Here is a 21,907-nt window from a genome sequence, read left to right on the forward strand (position 1 = left end):
TTAAAGCCCCATAACACCCAACGAATAGAAAAGATAACCAGGAAATTATATGGTGCTTATCTTTTCCCATTGATTTGGGATCATGGTATATAGCTGGATCTACACAACAGATGGCCAGGGACGTGAACTTTATTTCAAAATAATACCACCTTTTGAGGTCTGAAAACATTTGACAAATCTTGTTTTTGGAGTGTAATGTTCCTTTAAGGTCATCGTACTTCCACTGACCACAGGTTGACTAATGGATATGTAATCACGACCGCAGGTTGACTAATGGATATGTAATCACGACCACAGGTTGACTAATGGATATGTAATCACGACCGCAGGTTGACTAATGGATATGTAATCACGACCGCAGGATGACTAATGGATATGTAATCACGACCGCAGGATGACTAATGGATATGTAATCACGACCGCAGGATGACTAATGGATATGTAATCACGACCGCAGGTTGACTAATGGATATGTAATCACGACCGCAGGTTGACTAATGGATATGTAATCACGACCGCAGGTTGACTAATGGATATGTAATCACGACCGCAGGATGACTAATGGATATGTAATCACGACCGCAGGATGACTAATGGATATGTAATCACGACCGCAGGTTGACTAATGGATATGTAATCACGACCGCAGGTTGACTAATGGATATATAATCAGGTTGACTAATGGATATGTAATCACGACCGCAGGTTGACTAATGGATATGTAATCATGACCGCAGGATGACTAATGGATATGTAATCATGACCGCAGGTTGACTAATGGATATGTAATCACGACCGCAGGTTGACTAATGGATATGTAATCACGACCGCAGGTTGACTAATGGATATGTAATCACAACCGCAGGATGACTAATGGATATGTAATCACGACAGCAGGTTGACTAATGGATATGTAATCACGACCGCAGGTTGACTAATGGATATGTAATCACGACCGCAGGATGACTAATGGATATGTAATCAGGTTGACTAATGGATATGTAATCACGACCGCAGGTTGACTAATGGATATGTAATCATGACCGCAGGATGACTAATGGATATGTAATCATGAGCGCAGGTTGACTAATGGATATGTAATCACGACCGCAGGTTGACTAATGGATATGTAATCATGAGCGCAGGATGACTAATGGATATGTAATCATGACCGCAGGATGACTAATGGATATGTAATCACGACCGCAGGATGACTAATGGATATGTAATCACGACCGCAGGTTGACTAATGGATATGTAATCAGGTTGACTAATGGATATGTAATCACGACCGCAGGTTGACTAATGGATATGTAATCAGGTTGACTAATGGATATGTAATCACAACCGCAGGTTGACTAATGGATATGTAATCAGGATGACTAATGGATATGTAATCACGACCGCAGGATGACTGATGGATATGTAATCACGACCGCAGGTTGACTAATGGATATGTAATCACGACAGCAGGATGACTAATGGATATGTAATCACGACCGCAGGTTGACTAATGGATATGTAATCACGACCGCAGGTTGACTAATGGATATGTAATCAGGTTGACTAATGGATATGTAATCACGACCGCAGGTTGACTAATGGATATGTAATCACGACCGCAGGTTGACTAATGGATATGTAATCACGACCGCAGGTTGACTAATGGATATGTAATCACGACCGCAGGATGACTAATGGATATGTAATCAGGTTGACTAATGGATATGTAATCACGACCGCAGGTTGACTAATGGATATGTAATCACGACCGCAGGTTGACTAATGGATATGTAATCACGACCGCAGGTTGACTAATGGATATGTAATCACGACCGCAGGTTGACTAATGGATATGTAATCAGGTTGACTAATGGATATGTAATCACGACCGCAGGATGACTAATGGATATGTAATCACGACCGCAGGATGACTAATGGATATGTAATCAGGATGACTAATGGATATGTAATCATGACCGCAGGATGACTAATGGATATGTAATCACGACCGCAGGATGACTAATGGATATGTAATCAGGATGACTAATGGATATGTAATCATGACCGCAGGATGACTAATGGATATGTAATCACGACCGCAGGATGACTAATGGATATGTAATCACGACCGCAGGATGACTAATGGATATGTAATCACGACCGCAGGTTGACTAATGGATATTGAATCACGACCGCAGGATGACTAATGGATATGTAATCACGACCGCAGGTTGACTAATGGATATGTAATCACGACCGCAGGATGACTAATGGATATGTAATCAGGTTGACTAATGGATATGTAATCACGACCGCAGGTTGACTAATGGATATGTAATCACGACCGCAGGTTGACTAATGGATATGTAATCACGACCGCAGGTTGACTAATGGATATGTAATCATGAGCGCAGGTTGACTAATGGATATGTAATCATGAGCGCAGGTTGACTAATGGATATGTAATCACGACCGCAGGATGACTAATGGATATGTAATCATGAGCGCAGGTTGACTAATGGATATGTAATCAGGTTGACTAATGGATATGTAATCATGACCGCAGGTTGACTAATGGATATGTAATCATGAGCGCAGGTTGACTAATGGATATGTAATCACGACCACAGGTTGACTAATGGATATGTAATCACGACCGCAGGTTGACTAATGGATATGTAATCATGACCGCAGGTTGACTAATGGATATGTAATCACGACCGCAGGTTGACTAATGGATATGTAATCACGACCGCAGGATGACTAATGGATATGTAATCACGACCGCAGGTTGACTAATGGATATGTAATCACGACCGCAGGTTGACTAATGGATATGTAATCACGACCGCAGGTTGACTAATGGATATGTAATCACGACCGCAGGTTGACTAATGGATATGTAATCAGGTTGACTAATGGATATGTAATCACGACCGCAGGATGACTAATGGATATGTAATCACGACCGCAGGTTGACTAATGGATATGTAATCACGACCGCAGGTTGACTAATGGATATGTAATCACGACCGCAGGTTGACTAATGGATATGTAATCACGACCGCAGGATGACTAATGGATATGTAATCACGACCGCAGGATGACTAATGGATATGTAATCACGACCGCAGGATGACTAATGGATATGTAATCACGACCGCAGGTTGACTAATGGATATGTAATCATGAGCGGTGCTAGCAGAATATACTATCAATGTGAGAGTCTAATATCAGTCATTAAATATAGATGAGAGGTCTATGATATGCAAATGTCAGTAATACAGATCAGATTGGGTTTTGATTAATGTGTCAAATGAGGTTGCTTAGTGTCACGTCCTGACCATAGTAAGATGTTATTTTCTATGCTAGAGTAGGTCAGGGCGTGACAGGGGGTGTTTTGTATTTTTCTATATTTTGTATTTCTATGTTGTTTTTTTGCGGATGATCTCCAATTAGAGGCAGCTGGTCCTCGTTGTCTCTAATTGGAGATCATACTTAAGTAGGGTTTTTTTCCACCTGTGTTTGTGGGTAGTTGTCTTCTGTTTAATTTATGTACCTGCGCTTTTGTTTTTCTCTTTGTTATTTTTCCTTTAGTGTTTTCAACACGCTGCGCTTTGGTCCCCTCTCTACGACAGTCGTTACACTTAGTGACTGATATTGTCACGACACCGACGGATGGTGGCGCCCCTCCTCGGCCGGGCGGAGCTCGGCGGTCGTCGTCGCTGGCCTACTAGCTACCATCGATCACTTTTTGTTTCACTTTCTGTTGGTTAGGTCTAGGTAGGCACGCACCTGTTTTGGGTTAGTCATTAGTAGGGGGGGGTTATTTAGTTTAGCGTAGATTGTCTGTGTTTGTGCGTGATTGTGTTTCCTGTCCGGTTTATGTGCTATAGGAACGTATGTTGGTTTTCCTCTGCCTGTGGTTGATTTCATTGTGTACACCACCGCAGAATAATTTAAGGGCTGCGTCCCTATATATTTTTTGGCGACCACCTCCAGTTTTTCTTGAATAAAGAAGTGTGGTCAAGAACTCTCTGTCTCCTGCGCCTGACTCTACCTCTCCTGTTTTTCCGAGCCAGCCCGTGACAGATATATAGAAGCTCGGTCAATGTGTACAGATCATCACAATAAATACATTCATGGAGCTGACCAACTATTGGGAATATGTCTGTTCGAGGCATTTTAGAGCCTTTTACAATTATAACTTTAATGACTACTCCTTTTATATAATGTCATCCACTGAATACAGACATTGAATACAGGAACTGTAGTTCTCTTGCTGCCTCATGTACATTCATGAAAGGCACTGTGGAGTAAGTCTAAGAAATACAAGCAACGTGCTGTGCACAGTGTGCAGTCTGAACAATGTTGACATGATTATGAAATACTGTAGGAAGAGCTTTACCCCATGAATGGTAATTATAGCCTGACCTTTAGAAAACATAAAGCTTTGAACATCTGCAAGTTGCAACTTTGAACATCTTGATTTACAATATCACTGCTTTATCTGAAATAAAATCAGTGTGCTTGCGACTTGCTATACTGTCAGAATGAATGAGCATGTTTGTTGTGACGTCTGGGTAAACGAACTCAAGAATATTGGAGGGTAATTAGTGGACTGTGTGTGTGTGTACGTGTGTGTATGTCTTGTCCATATTTCTCGACTTTGCGTCCGGATGGGACCATGCAACACTGATTTAGCACAATACGCGTAATGAGTTTGGTTTGGCCAATTAGAAACCCTAATCCGCGTGGTATGAGAACACAGAACGGCCAATCTCAGCGTAGACAGGTGATTAAAGTGTTCCGTGATCACCATATTGATTGTGAGGAGCACTTTGATGTCCCCAGAGGCCTATTTCATTGAAGTGTTACAGGAATGTATAGGAATCTATAGAGAAAGAAGACACTGCTCAATAAGGATGTTCAACTGTTCCAATTGTTTCATTTAATTGAGGATCAAGAACACAGAATCTTTTTTTCACAGTGAACTACTGTGACTCATCACATACGCTGCTGTTACTTTTCATTATCTACCCTGTTGCCTGGTAACCTTTATCCCTACCTATATGTACATATCCACCTCAATTATCTCGTACCCCTGCACATCGACTCAGTACTGGTACCCCGTGTATATAGCCAAGTTATCATTACTCACTGTGTATTTATTCCTTGTGTTATTATTTTTCTATTATTTATCTTGTTTTCTCTCTGCATTGTTGGGAAGGGCCCGTAAATAAGCATCTCACTGTTAGTCTACCTACACCTCTTGTTTACAAAGCATGTGACAAATCAAAATGTTACATAGTAGCGGATATGAGTTATATACAGTACCAGTTAAAAGTTTGGACACACTTACTCATGTGGTGGTTAATTTCTGTATTATCAAATGAGGAGAGACAAACTTATCACACAAGTCAGAGTTATACTTAAACTAAATCTTCAATAGTGAGAGCTTTGCAATAGCAATTACTTGTCAACGATACACCCTTTTCTAATGGTCCGTTGAGAGTCACAACACAATGGCTACTGAGATCTTTTATAGCAAAGATCCACCCCCTAGTCGACATAAACCACAGATATTAGGAACAGTTCACAAAGTGAGACTTTATAAATGAGAAAGGAGTATCCCATAGCCAGATAGCATTTGCTATAAATTATCATTCAGTTTGGCCCATAAGATGAGGTTGCTATCTTGTTCCTGTTACTCCTAGCACAAAAACACCAACTCATCCAATGGCATAAATCAATTGTCAACTCCAGACACTACCACACACATCCCCCAAGGCCAAAGGAGGGAGTGACTGGCACACAAACATTGTGGAAACCAGTAATTGGTTCCCCATTAATCACGCCATTAAGAGTCCAAAGGGATACATTCTAATAACAAGTAAATCACATAAGCATATTATGCAGATAAGACATCTTAATTATCTATGTTACCCAACTAATTCTGATTCATCCGCCACACTCATTCAAGGGTTAATCTTTATGTTTTATTATTGTCTACATTGTAGAAAAATAGTGAAGACATCAAAACTATGAAATAACACATATGGAATCATGTAGTAACCAAAAAAGTGTTAAACAAATGGAAATATATTTTAGATTTTAGATTCTTCAAAGTAGCCACCTTTTGCTTTGATGACAGCTTTGCACACTCTTGGCATTCTCTCAACCAGCTTCATGAGGCAGTCACCTGGAATGCTTTTCAAAAAGTTTTGAAGGAGTTCCCACATATGCTGAGCACTTGTTGGCTGCTTTTCCTTCACTTTGCGGTCCAATTCATCCCAAACCATTTAAATTGGGATGAGGTCGGGTGATTGTGGAGACCAGGTCATCTGATACAGCACTCCATCACTCTCCTTCTTGGTCAAATAGCCCTTACACAGCCTGGAGGTGTGTTGTGGGTCATTGTCCTGTTGAAAAACAAATAATAGTCCCACTAAGTGCAAACCAGATGGAATGATGTATCGCTGCAGAATGCTGTGGTAGCCATGCTGGTTAAGTGTACCTTGAATTCTAAATAAATCACTGACAGTGTCACCAGCAAAGCACCCCCACACATCACGCCTCCTCCATGCTTCACGGTGGGAACCACACATGCAGAGATCATCCGTTCACCGACTCTGCGTCTCACAAAAACACGGCGGTTGGAACCAAAAATCTCAAATTTGGACTCATCAGACCAAAGGACAGATTTCAACCGGTCTAATGTCCATTGCTCGTGTTTCTTGGCCCAAGCAAGTATTTTCTTCTTATTGTGTCCTTTAGTAGTGGTTTCTTTGCAGCAATTCAACCATGAAGGCCTGATTCACGCAGTCTCCTATGAACAGTTGATGTTGAGATGTGTCTGTTACTTGAGCTCTGTGAAGCATTTATTTGTGCTGCAATCTGAGGTGCAGTTAATTGCGGATTTCTGAGGCTGGTACTGTAATTGTAATGAACTTATCCTCTGCAGCAGAGGTAACTCTGCATCTACCTTTCCTGTGGCGGTCCACATGAGAGCCAGTTTCATCATAGCGCTTGATGCTTTTTGGACCTTGAAGAAACTTTAAAAGTTCTTGACATTTTCCAGGTTGACTGACCTTCATGTCTTAAAGTAATGATGGACTGTCGTTTCTCTTTGTTTATTTGAGCTGTTCTTGCCATAATATGGAATTGGTCTTTTACCAAATAGGGCTAGCTTCTGTTTGCCAACCCTACCTGTCACAACACAACTGATTGGCTCAAACGCATTAAGAAGGAATGAAATTCCACAAATGTACTTTTAACAAGGCACACATGTTAATTGAAATGCATTCCAGGTGACTACCTCATTAATCTGGTTGAGATAATCCTAAGAGTGTGCAAAGCTGTCATGAAGGCAAAGGGTGGCTACTTTGAAGAATCTCAAATATAAAGTATATGTGTATTTGTTTAACACTTTCTATGGTTACTAAATGATTCCACATGGGTTATTTCCTTTTTTTGATGTCTTCACTATTATTCTACACTATTATTTCAGTAAAAAATAGTAAAAATAAAGAAAAACCATGAAATAAGTAGGTGTGTCCAAACTTTTGACTGGTACTGTGTATCAGGACAGTTGGACACTGATTGGTTTTGCACGCAGTCATAAGAATTCTAGTACATACTGAATCATATATCTGTGTGCATTAGTTAAATTGTTCTCTCATTACTGCATTTGCCATGCTCTATAGGTCATGCCATAAAAAGTCTTAGCTCTAATATGATTTAAGTGTACTTTGAAAGGCATTGACAATAAATCAGCTTTTATGATGAAGTAGTGAATATTGACTATGCATACATTTGATTTCTTCCTTGATACAATTCCAACAGGTACTCCAGCCAAATCCTGACTTCTTTTCAACATTTTAACCAGTGGAGGCTGCTGAGGGGAGGATGGCTCATAATAACGGATAGAATGGAATGGAATCAAACACATGGAAACCATGTGTTTGATGTATTTGATACCATTCCACCCATTCCGCTCCAGCCATTATCACGCGCACATCCTCCCCAATTAAGGTGCCACCAACCTCCTGTGATTTTAACCTTTCAAAGTCCTATATCTATGTTCCATTAAAATATAATTAATTTATCTTACTTACCTCGACACTTCTCAACTTTCTGTTGCAGGTTTTGCTCAACACCAATGATGCAGTTCACTTCAATCCACTTTATTGTAGTGTTAGCATAATGATATCCTTTTTGAAATATTTCTTAAGGCTTTACAGAATACACCCTTGTATGTAATAATACAAGCACCACTTTTACTTCAGTGCGTGCCATGTTGCGTTATGCTATGTGGGGCAATGTAAAGTCCATCTGTTCCTTGTTTGGTGATGTTCTTTGTGCAGCCCATTTCCTATTGTTTGTCTGATGGAGATTCTAATGATGATGCATTGTCACACAATCAGCCATCGATCTGAATGGGGAACCCTTTCAGACAGGCAAAATTGCCATGAAAATTGCTGTCATCAATTATTTCCGTACAACTACAACTACATGAGCTGGTTCTGGGTTTGATCTGCTATGGGCAGTTTCCAGACATAGTCAGACATAGGACGATAGGATAGGACAATGCATGTCTTTTTTCAGTGAATTACATTCAAAGATGTTCCGTTGTTATAGCCACATTGAAGCAGAACAGATTAATGTTCTCAAAGAGGCACAGTATTCAAAACCTCTCTCTCTACTGAGTGGAATGATTGGCCGAGGTAAAATATAAATCCCAAGATGTTCAAAATAAACCAGCCTACGACAGTGACAGTGGACTTTCTCAGCAAGCAGCCTGATACATGATCTTTCCAAGGGGGTTATAGCACAATGCTCTCAAGCTGAGGTACTCTGTTATTATTAAGTGAATCACTAGAGGGAAACAGACAACATGAAAACATAGAGGAGCTTTTCAATTCCACCACGTCACCTCACCTGTCATCACCCCTCCTCTGTCCTCTGTCCCAGTTTTCAGTTAGAATGTGACTACTTTGAAAAGTGTGTATATTTAGATATTTACACTCCTATTCACAAAATAGTTCAGACATTCATTGATATAGGCTAGTCTAACTACAGCGAAGGAAAAACTTAAGCACTATGCTTATGCATAATTTGTAATAGCCTATTATGCTAATATGCACCCTCCATCATCAGTGGCAATGTTAGCATGTCAATCTTGGTGGGGCAAAACACATTTTTTGGGGGGGATGCATGCCAGCAAAGCCACTACACAACACAACACTAAACAATTAATTGCACAATAACGGTGACAAAAGGTGCCCGCAAACGTTTAGGACCTACCTGAAGCTGTCCCGACACCTTACCACCGCTACACCTGGCTATCAGCGGAGCCTTGTCTGGCAGTGAAACAGTTCATTCAGCCTCATTTACTGCCTTTTTAAAAAAACATAGCGGATATGGCTGACTTGCTTAAACAAATGTGGTTTCTACTGACAATTGAGATGTACAAACTATGGCATAAGGGTACGATGAGCGGATAAGAGGCAATCCGTAATTTCGATTAAGACATTAATGAGCTAGCTAGGACGGACGTAGTCAATATAACTATTTGTTTAGCACTTTTGAAATGTACAGTGACAGAATTCAGAACATGGGCCGTTCTTACAGTATTCTCCCTGTACACCAAGTCAGAACCATAGGATAAATAAAAGGGGTATATACGCAGACAGTGAAAGCTCGTACAATATTCGATGAGGAAATGTCTCTAAAACAGGCTACCACCAAGTCAGAACAGTAGGCTAAGTTATGAGGGGGAAAAGGACCAAATTATTAGGGTGAGGGCACATGGGCTACTAACAGCTTCCTACATAACATACACTTAGTATTACTTTCTTAGCTACAGTATACATATCTCCCTGACAAGTTACATCATTTATGCAGCAGCATACAATACATTTTTGTTGTGCTATGCTCACTTGAACAGCAAAGTGGCGCGGTGGTCCTTCTTGTAGGCAAATTTTGTCATCAAACTGGATTTATGTCATCTCTGGATTTATGGTGCTTTCAAGACAACTGGGAACTCTGAAAAAAACAAGGTTGAATCATGACGTCAGTGATCTTGAGGTCGGAGCTCTAGAAAGAGCCCGAGTTCCCGACTTGGAATTCCGAGTTGGATGAACTTTCAAAACGTATTTTCCCAGTCAGAGCACATCATTTTCCAAGTTTCCAGTTGTCTTGAACTCACTGAAGTCTGAGATTGCCCAGTTCCGAATGTTCAGTTATTTTGAACGTGGCAGAAGTCATGGCCAATGTATTCAACCTTTTCTAGACCAAGGTGTTGCATGTGAATGTCGATCATTTTAAGCTTGGAAAAGAGACCCTTAAACCCAGACTTTAACCACACACCTTTTCCACTGAATAGCAGGCTAGTGATTGCTTTGCAACACTTGCAGTTAGCCACTGATTCCTTCCAAACCAGTCATTGTTGAATTTGCGATTTCCAACTTGTTGTGTAATATTTATGTCTAATGACCGATGAGCACCGTTATGATTTATCTATATTTTCTCTTCATATGACAATGATTGAAAAGGATTTGCCAGTAGATTGTCGACTTGATTCCTGATGATGACTGATTGTCTAGCTTGTTATTTGATCATTACAATCAAAGCTACGGTAGATATAACATGATTTGACATCATTTTATTTGTGACCTTGAGCCTTCTTGGATGGGCATTTCTAATATAAATCTATGGCAGCACCAATGGGCTTGAAGTTTTAGAACTCATCCTGTAGATTTTGCGGAGACGTAGTGTCCCCATGAGTGACAGAACACTGAGCCAATCACGGCGCAGCTAGAGAACATTACCAACCCCTATGCTCTGTATGTTCTGCTGGCTGCCCCTCCCACCACCACAGAAAGCACCGAGCTAGACTGAAACACCTGCATTTTGGAGCTGCTTTACTCAAGAAAGCAAAAAAGAGACCATGTTTGTATGCGGCTTTATTAACCCAATTATTATTATTTATTTATTTACATTGTTTGTAAACTGATATGTGACTAGTGTTAATGCCAAAATAACATGCAAAACAGGCGACAATAAAAATATATATATACATATTTATTTTAGCTAAACAGGTGGGGCTCAAAACAGATGGGGCTGCACCTGCCCTGAATGACGGGTCGCCACTGCCCATGATAAATAATAATGTAAACTGTTTCTCTGCTGGGGCTGTGCAATGCTGTAATCTACTATTCTGTCTCAAGTTATTTCGAAAGGCTAGAAGAAGAAGAATTTTTTGCCAGAGAAAGAGATATTTGAATAGATCATCTTCTAATATCAAAGGATATGGTCAGTTTCAGTTTTAATCACACACGATTTTTCATGATATAATGTTATGCACGTGGTCAGTTTAAATGGCACAGTTCAATTGCAGCGGAATAGCGGCTTTTTAAATACTTGGGTTGACGTCATTAAACTTTTCAAGAAGCGGTGCGCGCTGCCTGCGTTTGTGAAGAGAGACGGAACAGAGCCGTGCATGAACGAGAGAGCTGGGCGACAAGGAGACCGTACAAAACAAGGAATCTTTCACTTCATTCGGTGGGTTAATGTTTTCTCTCTCTCTTTTCTCTGTAGCATATTAGGAAAAGGGGGAATACATAGGCTACTTTTTTTGTGCAGACTTTTAAGTTTTCCAATGAGTTAACATTGTTAGTTATATATAGGCTATGGCAATTTTGTTTCATTGAATTGTTGGTTCGATTAAACTGAACACAATGTCTGCTGTTTTTGACTGCGCTGCGTTAATATACGCGCTGTTTTTGTTATGCCGGGATTTATTGTTGAATGGATTCTGCTGGAATAGGCTACATTGCGTTTTTACTTCCTTATTTGTCCAACTATGGCAGGTGTCGTTTAAGCGATATTTCATGACTGACTTGAGACACGTTCTTAGAAGAGCTATACGCGTCCTTATTTTAAATACTCAGTATTTACAAATGTGTTAACAGCCAGAGTTAAAAGAAACAACGTTGTACTGTATGTCAAGTACTGAAAAAGGGGGTTCATTTGTAGAACGGGCGAGCAATTAATGTAAACTACTTGGGTCACATGTAATGTTTCAATAGCTATAGGCTATGTTCAATACACAGGTTTTTTTTTAAAGACCTTAATGTATTTCTAAGGGAGCATCTTCTTTTTAGCAAGGTTTGTAATGTACTGGTGTGTGAGCAGATCTGGCCATTCTAGGTCACTGTGGGTTATTGTGTTCCACAACATTTTAATAGAGCAAAACGTTGTATTTTAAGTATGTCTCTCTCTTCCCCCATTGTTTGACTGAAGCAGAGCTGGCCCGTGACGATAAAAGTTCTGCTTGAGGCAAGAACTTGAATTAGAAAATGTTCCCTTAACTGTATTCACCCAATGAGAATGTTCTCTTTAACCCCAAGGATAAGGCTTTATAGCAGAAGTTAAAACAGCCAGCAGGAAAAATGCAGAAAGAGGAAATGATAATGAAGAGTTCCAGTGCTCTAGACATGGAGCTTTGCAGCACCATGCTGTGCTAGCTGATATCTGCAACAGTCCTACACACTAATAGACAGAGTGCTGCTTCTCCACTTTCTAACCGAACCACATTAAACGCTCCCCTCTCTAAAGCTGCCGAACTTCACTTTGTTGATGCCAGGACTGCTTTACTAGAGTCCACATGGACCACACTGGTTAATCAATCAATCCAATCAATCAATCAGTCAAATGTATTTATAAAGCCCTTTTTACATCAGCAGTGCTTATACAGAAACCCAGCCTAAAACCCTAAACAGCAAGTAATGCAGATGTAGAGACATGGTGGCTAAGTCTAGTTTTTACCTTTTTAATCAGCGACTGGTTCAGAATAAACTTAGTTTTGTGGGCTGGCTCTATGGCCAATTTATCAGACAATTAGGCTACAAGGAGTTATTGATACCAGCAGAAAACTCAGACAAGCACTGGAGTCGAACACTACATTTATTTACAGATATTGTATGCTGCTACTGTTAGTACAGTCCCTCACTGTCACATGGAATCAGTGCTCTGCTTTGTCTTGTGCTGAGGATGGCACCTGCTGCTGGACCCCTGTTTCTCCTCTCTTTATAATCATTAGCAGTACTCTAAGGCTCAAGTGAACCTGAAGCGGTGGCCAGGGCAATCCCATGCTGCTTGGTTAGCGCCTCACTGTCAAATTAAACTCCTCGTTTGCTTCGTGGTCTGTCCTGACCACGGAGACGTCAATCCACCTCCCCTCTACAAACAGACATTTCCAGGCATCTCCCAGGGGTTGTAGTGACCTTTTTCCCCTGAGGCCCCTTCCTACTTCCTGTGGGGCTTCTGATGCTGCTGGATCTACCTGCTGCTCTCTAGGAGAAGAAGCGTCACACAATTCTGTCTGTCTGACAGCAGCACCCTACTCAGCTGTCAGAACACATTGATTCCCAAAGCAGGAGGAAGCTTAAGCACCCTGTGAAGAAGTTGCAACTCAAGTGAATCCATAGTAATACCTACTGGCTAGTTATGGCTCTATACTTTTATGTAACAGCATTCATTTCTTCCATATTAAGGTGGACTTCATAGACCAGTAAATGGATGCTGTTTTTACAGCGCAATACACCACATAGCTCCATTATACTTGTCTGGACTTGCAGGCTGTACTATACTGTAGTTTTGGCATTCTCATTAGAAGGATAGCGGTTTAATTTGCTGAGCTTGATTAAGTGTTATTTCATAAACTGATATTAATTACGGGCCGCTGTACAGTTTGGCGATCAATGCTCTATAATGAAGATGCTTATGCTAATTAATTGGTCATATCGACTGGTGAGAGACTCGTTCTGAAATGAATGATAGTAAGAGTGATGCTCGATGGTGTCTGGCCAGCAGCCAATTTGAGCACCCGTATTAAACGACTTTCTCACTGAAAAGTATTTTGTCACCCAGCCCAGAGAAAATGGAATCAGATCAGTTTGTATTGAGACTGTTTGGTCATGAAGGCCTAGAAGGCCTATTTCTGTGTGCTTGAATCTGTTTTTTCCTGATTGGAAAGACGTGGCTAGTGTTAGTCAGCAGTATCTATATCTCTGAGTGATTTCTTTGAACATTTTGAAGTAAAAAAAAAAAAAAAAGATTGACATCACACAGCGCTGTTAATTCAGACTCCATACTCAAGTTCTAATATTTAGTTCTTTGCTCATATAGAACAATTTGTGACTGGCCATAGAAATATGATCTAGAGATTCTATTTCTATGTGATTGGCTCTCTTTCTAGAGTCTGGAGAGAATTATGCTTCTGCATATAAATTATAGACATTTATTCATCTCCATTTTCCACTTCATTGGAAAGCTTTATTGATTAAAAAAACGAGCAGCACAAAATGGGACATTTCTCATTTGATATGAATTGACTTGTTTTAATGGCGGCAGCATCTCATTAAAAACGCCTCAACTTCCTTCAGACTCATTCATTATGGAGACTGCTGCAAGTTTTTTGAAAATGTCAGTTTAAATAGTTATTTAAAGTTAAAGAAATCAAAGTTCAAAACAAATCTAATAAACTTTTTTTAAAGTACTCAAAAAGGTTCCACCAGGCTCAAAGTTAATTGCCTTTAAAACTAATTCCGTAAATAAAGACAAACTCTGCATCGATTTGATTGAATGAGTCCCCAGAACTCTGTGGCTCCACATTGACCCTGCTTTAGGGAAATACAATGAGTGTTTAGACTTGACTAGTTCACCATCCATGCATGAATGGAATTGGATGTCGTTTTCCAGTTAGCTTATGCGACTATGTTGGGTTTCCCAGTGAGTGCTTTGAATTAGATTTGAATTCCACAGTAGGCCGACATCACTGTCATGCACATATTTCACTGTCTGGGAGACAGTATGTAGACTGATCTGCTCCAGAAGTCAGAAGTGTAACATTTATGCAATAAATAATGAGGAACTGTATGTAGCGTGTGTATAGTGTGTTCAGCCCGTCTGTTTTCTTACGCATACTTTTGATACATAAACATTGTATCGATCATAAAAGATAAGCTATATATCAATGTTTAATATCGGAGGAACTAACATGCAGTAATTAAGCAATAAGGCACGAGAGGATGTGGTATATGGCCCTTGGTATATGACTCTTTTCACGATGCAACGCGGAGTGCCTGGATACAGCCCTTAGCCATGGTAAATTGGCCATATACCATAAACCCCCGAGGTGCCTTATTGCTATTATAAACTGATTACCAACGTAATTAGAGCAGTAAAAATAAATGTTTTGACATACCCATGGTATACAGTCTGATATACCACGGCTGTCAGCCAATCAGCATTCAGGGCTCGAACCACCCAGTTTATAATGGTGACTAATGTTGCTTTCTCTCAGTCTCGACCATAGTTGTCAATGAGGTATGAGCACAATACTATTGTTCTACTACTGTATCCTTAATCATTCAAATCAAGAGAATATGTTGAATCAAATCTTTATTTGAAGTGCATTTTAAATTGCAACACACTTCACATTAAAACAACCAAATGAAGGAGAAATTACCTGTTTTTAATATTGGTGGTTTCCAGTCACCAGTGTAATGATCTAATTCATCCTCATGGTATAGTGAGTCCCTGTACACTGCTCAGTCATAATTCTCTCCTGAGACAGAAGCACATTAATCTCCTCGTTGCTTTGGTTTGGCAGGTGTCCTTCCTATGACACACACAGATTAGTGATTTAAATAACTCCATGTATTTGTGTAGAGTGGGCTAAAAAGACCGTGTCCCAAAGTAGGCAGAGAAAACAAATGAAATGGAAACATTGACAGAGAGAGTAATCTGTTAGAACATTAAACTGGCCACTTCACTCTTGTTTTATATTGTTAAGAACAGTTCTAATTGTTTTGTTAGTGAGCATATTGAGTCTGTGGTCCCACTTTGCTGTAGTCCAATTGGCTTTTCTTCTAAACAGGTCGGCCATATTGTTTGAGTGGAAAAGCCTGAAACCCCAAATCCTGCCCTCCTTTCACTCATATCATTCTAACCAGACTGTTTTTCTTCTAGTGTCTTCAGTATGAAGATGATGATCCTGACCAGACTGTTTTTCTTCTAGTGTCTTCAGTATCAAGATGATCCTGACCAGACTGATATTACTCTAGTTTCTACTGTATCAGATGATCCTGACCAGACTGATATTACTCTAGTTTCTACTGTATCAGATGATCCTGACCAGACTGATATTGCTCTAGTTTCTACCGTATCAGATGATCCTGACCAGACTGATATTGCTCTAGTTTCTACCGTATCAGATGATCCTGACCAGACTGATATTGCTCTAGTTTCTACCGTATCAGATGATCCTGACCAGACTGATATTGCTCTAGTTTCTACTGTATCAGATGATCCTGACCAGACTGATATTGCTCTAGTTTCTACTGTATCAGATGATCCTGACCAGACTGATATTGCTCTAGTTTCTACCGTATCAGATGATCCTGACCAGACTGATATTGCTCTAGTTTCTACCGTATCAGATGATCCTGACCAGACTGATATTACTCTAGTTTCTACCGTATCAGATGATCCTGACCAGACTGATATTGCTCTAGTTTCTACCGTATCAGATGATCCTGACCAGACTGATATTGCTCTAGTTTCTACCGTATCAGATGATCCTGACCAGACTGATATTGCTCTAGTTTCTACCGTATCAGATGATCCTGACCAGACTGATATTGCTCTAGTTTCTACCGTATCAGATGATCCTGACCAGACTGATATTATTCTAGTTTCTACTGTATCAGATGATCCTGACCAGACTGATATTGCTCTAGTTTCTACCGTATCAGATGATCCTGACCAGACTGATATTGCTCTAGTTTCTACCGTATCAGATGATCCTGACCAGACTGATATTGCTCTAGTTTCTACCGTATCAGATGATCCTGACCAGACTGATATTGCTCTAGTTTCTACCGTATCAGATGATCCTGACCAGACTGATATTGCTCTAGTTTCTACCGTATCAGATGATCCTGACCAGACTGATATTGCTCTAGTTTCTACCGTATCAGATGATCCTGACCAGACTGATATTGCTCTAGTTTCTACCGTATCAGATGATCCTGACCAGACTGATATTGCTTTAGTTTCTACCGTATCAGATGATCCTGACCAGACTGATATTGCTCTAGTTTCTACTGTATCAGATGATCCTGACCAGACTGATATTATTCTAGTTTCTACTGTATCAGATGATCCTGACCAGACTGATATTGCTCTAGTTTCTACCGTATCAGATGATCCTGACCAGACTGATATTACTCTAGTGTCTTCAGTATCATGATGAATACCTACTCTTTCTTTGATACACACTCTACCCCTGCATCAAATGCTTAAATAAAGTAAAGAGGTACTTCAAATGGAGATATGGCCAGCAAGATGGATGGCAGAGCACTATGGAACACTTCTCTAGGACACTCAGGGAAGAGGAACAAAAGAAGTTCATCCTTGAGCTGAGTCATGTGCATATGATGTACTAGTGTTGTAAAAAGGAACTCTAAGGGCCAGACATCGTACTTGGGAGTCTGAAGTACAATGATGTTTCATCCAGTGTTGCTGTAGTTCTCCAGGTACAGGCTAGATTTAAGTTTAGCCCCCAGTGGTTTAATGTAGGATCTCGGCAGAGGGGGCTCTGACCCAAGACCCATTCATTAGAGTGCAACTTCTCTTTGAAGCACATATGATGACCTAGGAATGTTGAACTTTAATGATTGGGGAAAAAGCTGACCTTAGACCAGAGTGCTCTGATTGGTTTCCCCTCTGCCTGAGGAGTGAGGAGGGCTTAAGGTTGGGATCTGGGTAGAGAAAACTGATCTAGGGTCAGTTAAATGTTTTCTTCTCTCTTTGAAGAATGAGATGGGCCAGGAGTGTTCTCAGTCGTATGACTTTAGGGTCACATTCCCCTTATGACGCTACATGACCAGAAGTATGTGGACACCTGCTCGTCGCACATCTCATTCTAAAATCGTGGGCATTAATAGGGAGTTGGTTCCCCCCTTTGCTGTTATAACAGCCTCCACTCTTCTGGGAAGGTTTTCCACTAGCTGTTGGAACATTGCTGCGGGGAATTACTTCCATTTAGCCACAACAGCATTAGTGAGGTCGGACACTGATGTTGGGCAATTAAGCCTGGCTCGCAGTCGACGTTCCAATTAATCCCAAAGGTGTTCGATGGAGTAGAGGTCAGGGCTCTGTGCAGGACAGTGAAGTTCTTCCACACCGATCTCGACAAACCATTTCTGTATGGACCTCACTTTGTGCACGGGGGCATTGTCATGCTGAAACAGGAAAGGGCCTTCTCCAAACTGTTGGAACAAAGTTGGAAGCACAGAATCATCTAGAATGTCATTGTATGTTGTAGCGTTAAGATTTCCCTTCACTGGAACTAAGGGGACTAGCCCGAACCATGAAAAACAGCCCCAGACCATTATTCCTCCTCCACCAAACTTTATTTGGTATTATGCATTGGGGCAGGTAGCGTTCTTCTGGCATCTGCCAAACCCAGATTTGTCCGTCGGACTGCCAGATGACGAAGCGTGATTCATCACTCCAGAGAACACGTATCCACTGCTGTGTGGCCTACCACTTTGCGTCTGAGCCGTTGTTACGACGAGATGTTTCCACTTCACAATAATCGCACTTACAGTTGATCGGGGCAGCTCTAGCAGGGCAGAAATTTGAAGAAAAGACTTGTTGGAAAGGTTGCATCCTATGACGGTGCCATGTTGAAAGTCACTGAGCTCTTCAGTAAGGCCATTCTACTGTCAATGTTTGTCTATGGAGATTGCATGGTTGTGTGCTCTATGTATACACCTGTCAGCAACAGGTGTGGCTGAAATGGAAAAATCCACTCATTTGAAGGGGTGTCCACATACTTTTGAGTATATAGTGTATCTCCCAGCACCCACCTCACCCAGACCTCTGTTTGCAACACTGGGTGGGGACCACTGCTTCACAGAAAAACACTGAGGGTGCACTTCAATAGCCATAGCTTGGCAGTGTGTGGATACAGACCAGGGTAATGTTGAGGTATGGGCAGGTCTAAAATAGATCAAATGACTTCACAGTGCTGTATTTGTATTGATGAATGATTAGATCTGTTATTCTGTTCATAAAATAGGACATTACGTGATACACCAGATCAGTATCTCAGCAATTACAATGCTTGTTTTAGACTGGGTGGTGTGCGTGTTGCTCAATTTCCTTTCGCGTTGGAGAAACAGGAAGGGATTTCCGGGGGCTGACAGAAATGGGACTTGGGTCTGATTTTCACCAATATCCCATTTGCCTGTCTACTGCAGGATATAAAATCCATCTTATCATGGTCTGTCTGTGTGCTTTGATCCAGTTAATGGATATCAGTGGCTTGGTAATGTTTCACAATAGTCTCATATACTGCTTTCACATAGGATTTATGTTATTTTGTCTGTAAAAAAAAAAATGGGCAAGGTTTATATGAACCTCTAACAAACAGGCCCATTTTTACCACATTCTTGCCTGCATATACCTTTTAAACCTCCGTTGTGGTGGTTATAGTGGGGGTAGTGGTGTGCAGATGTGGGTGGGAATCTATTTGAATAAATCCATTGAATACTGTATACACCATGACATTTGTTTAGGCAGGTCCTAAGAAACATAAGACTAATAAAATGTATTTTCATAACAATAGAATGGCATATTTTGAGTTTGTTACATCCAAAATAATGAAATCAATAGTTATTATTTTGTTCATTAAATAGACAAGACACACCGACCGGATCAGTCAACACACATATTTTGTAGTATGAATATAATGAAATATAACAGAATAAAATACTACTAATATCTTTCCCACCTAACATCCGTCACAGCAACGTGTGTAACCGCTGTCATATAAAAAGGGATATTTTGAAACAGAGCCCGAGGCAAGCCCATTCTTTTTTGATCCGATTAGTAAATAATAGCAATCTATATTTTCAAAAGTATGTGAATCTCATGTTCATATTTCACAACCTCTGCAGGCTTTTGGAGTTGCCTTTACACTATCGAGCAAAATAATAGGCCTACGCTTGATTTAGGCTACATTATAGCATGCTAAATGTTTCTGATCAGTGATTTAGGCTACATTATAGCACGCTAAATGTTTCTGATCAGTGATTTAGGCTACATTATAGCATGCTAAATGTTTCTGATCAGTGATTTAGGCTACATTATAGCACGCTAAATGTTTCTGATCAGTGATTTAGGCTACATTATAGCATGCTAAATGTTTCTGATCAGTGATTTAGGCTACATTATAGCACGCTAAATGTTTCTGATCAGTGATTTAGGCTACATTATAGCATGCTAAATGTTTCTGATCAGTGATTTAGGCTACATTATAGCACGCTAAATGTTTCTGATCAGTGATTTAGGCTACATTATAGCATGCTAAATGTTTCTGATCAGTGATTTAGGCTACATTATAGCACGCTAAATGTTTCTGATCAGTGATTTAGGCTACATTATAGCACGCTAAATGTTTCTGATCAGTGATTTAGGCTACATTATAGCATGCTAAATGTTTCTGATCAGTGATTTAGGCTACATTATAGCATGCTAAATGTTTCTGATCAGTGATAGCTATACCACCTCCACTTATTTGCCCAGCCAGAGAATTAACCACATGTACAGACCGAGATTGCGTGAAACAAAATCGCATCGATTGGCAGAAAAACGTGTAGGTTAAGGAACACATAGTTAGTCATCACTTGTAGGCTATTTGCTGCTGTTTTTCATTAAATGAACATGACATCCACTGTCCCACTACTAACTTTACCATCGAATCTATATTCAGATGGGTTGATGGAAATGGTGTGTGTTTTCAGTGCATGTAGACTACAGTATGTCCAACAGAGAACACAGAACACTGCTCAAACAGAGCCCTTCTCCTTTGATCTCGTTGGCTGTTGTCCGTCAGTCTGTCAATGTAGTCCAGCGCAGAATCCGCAGGGTTCTAAGGCATTGTTGGATTTGGAATGTGTGACTGTTCAGGCCAGTGGAAGCCTTGTGTATGGAATCTGCTGTGTGATTGTCTTGGTAACGGGCTTAGTTGAGCTTGGTGTTTGTGCAGGAGCTAGATAGCAGGGGCTGGAATAGGCCTTTGGTTGGAGCCTTGGCATCCATTAGGAGCTCAATGTTACTGTCCTCCTTCCAACTCAATGGGTTTCTGTCGTGTTCCTACTGCAGTTATACACTACAGTATAACTGAAACATGAGTCCTTCTGGCATACGTACCGGCCAATAAGGGATTCTCTCTCGCTCCTGCTTTTGAATTGTTTGTATTTTCCTGTCCACTCTGACGAGGGGTGAGTTTATGCGTGATCGATATTCGGCTGGAGTGGGAAGGAACTGCATTACCGAGATATGATAGTGTAATAAAGCTGTCATCTCTGTGGTAAATGTGTTATGGAAAGCATTGTGGCTGGAGAAGACAAAGGAAGCAACCAACGCTGTGTTATGTAGGCACAGAGATAAATGACCTGGTGAAGCTACAGTTTCTTACAGTTAGCTTTTTATAAGGAAAATATAAATCTATTGTGTGGAGAAATACAGAGCTATATATAGCCTTAGTTTCCCCCTCACAGTGCTACCTTACTGTAGAGTCCTTTTTATTGTTCATCTAGACAAGACAGGTATGATACGTCTGGCATATTGATTGGTCTCAATGCTTATATCCGAATTTAATATTATTGGGGAAATATTAGTTTGCATAATAAACATGTTTGCATAATAAACATGTAATAGAATCCCCCTAAATAGTCTACATACAGTACAAGTACTTTATATTCCAGTATAACTGGCCAAACACCATCCGTCAAGATAACTGACCAACATTTGTAAACAAAGG

The 21,907-nt window shown here is 40.4% G+C and overlaps 1 protein-coding gene across 2 annotated transcripts in view; it reads left to right on the forward strand.

Moving 5' to 3' along the window:
- The first annotated feature begins 11,174 nt into the window (after positions 1–11,174).
- LOC106575687 (PTB domain-containing engulfment adapter protein 1) overlaps positions 11,175–21,907 on the forward strand; it is a 31,985-nt gene continuing 21,252 nt past the window's right edge. For both annotated transcript variants that reach the window (XM_014152321.3, XM_045699296.2), the window contains exon 1: positions 11,175–11,568. The gene's annotated coding sequence lies outside the window, so the exon portion shown is untranslated. The remainder of the gene's footprint in view (positions 11,569–21,907) is intronic.

The sequence above is a fragment of the Salmo salar genome, chromosome 17 (genome assembly GCF_965601325.2).
Source record: "Salmo salar chromosome 17, fSalSal1, whole genome shotgun sequence".
Lineage (NCBI taxonomy): Eukaryota > Metazoa > Chordata > Actinopteri > Salmoniformes > Salmonidae > Salmo > Salmo salar.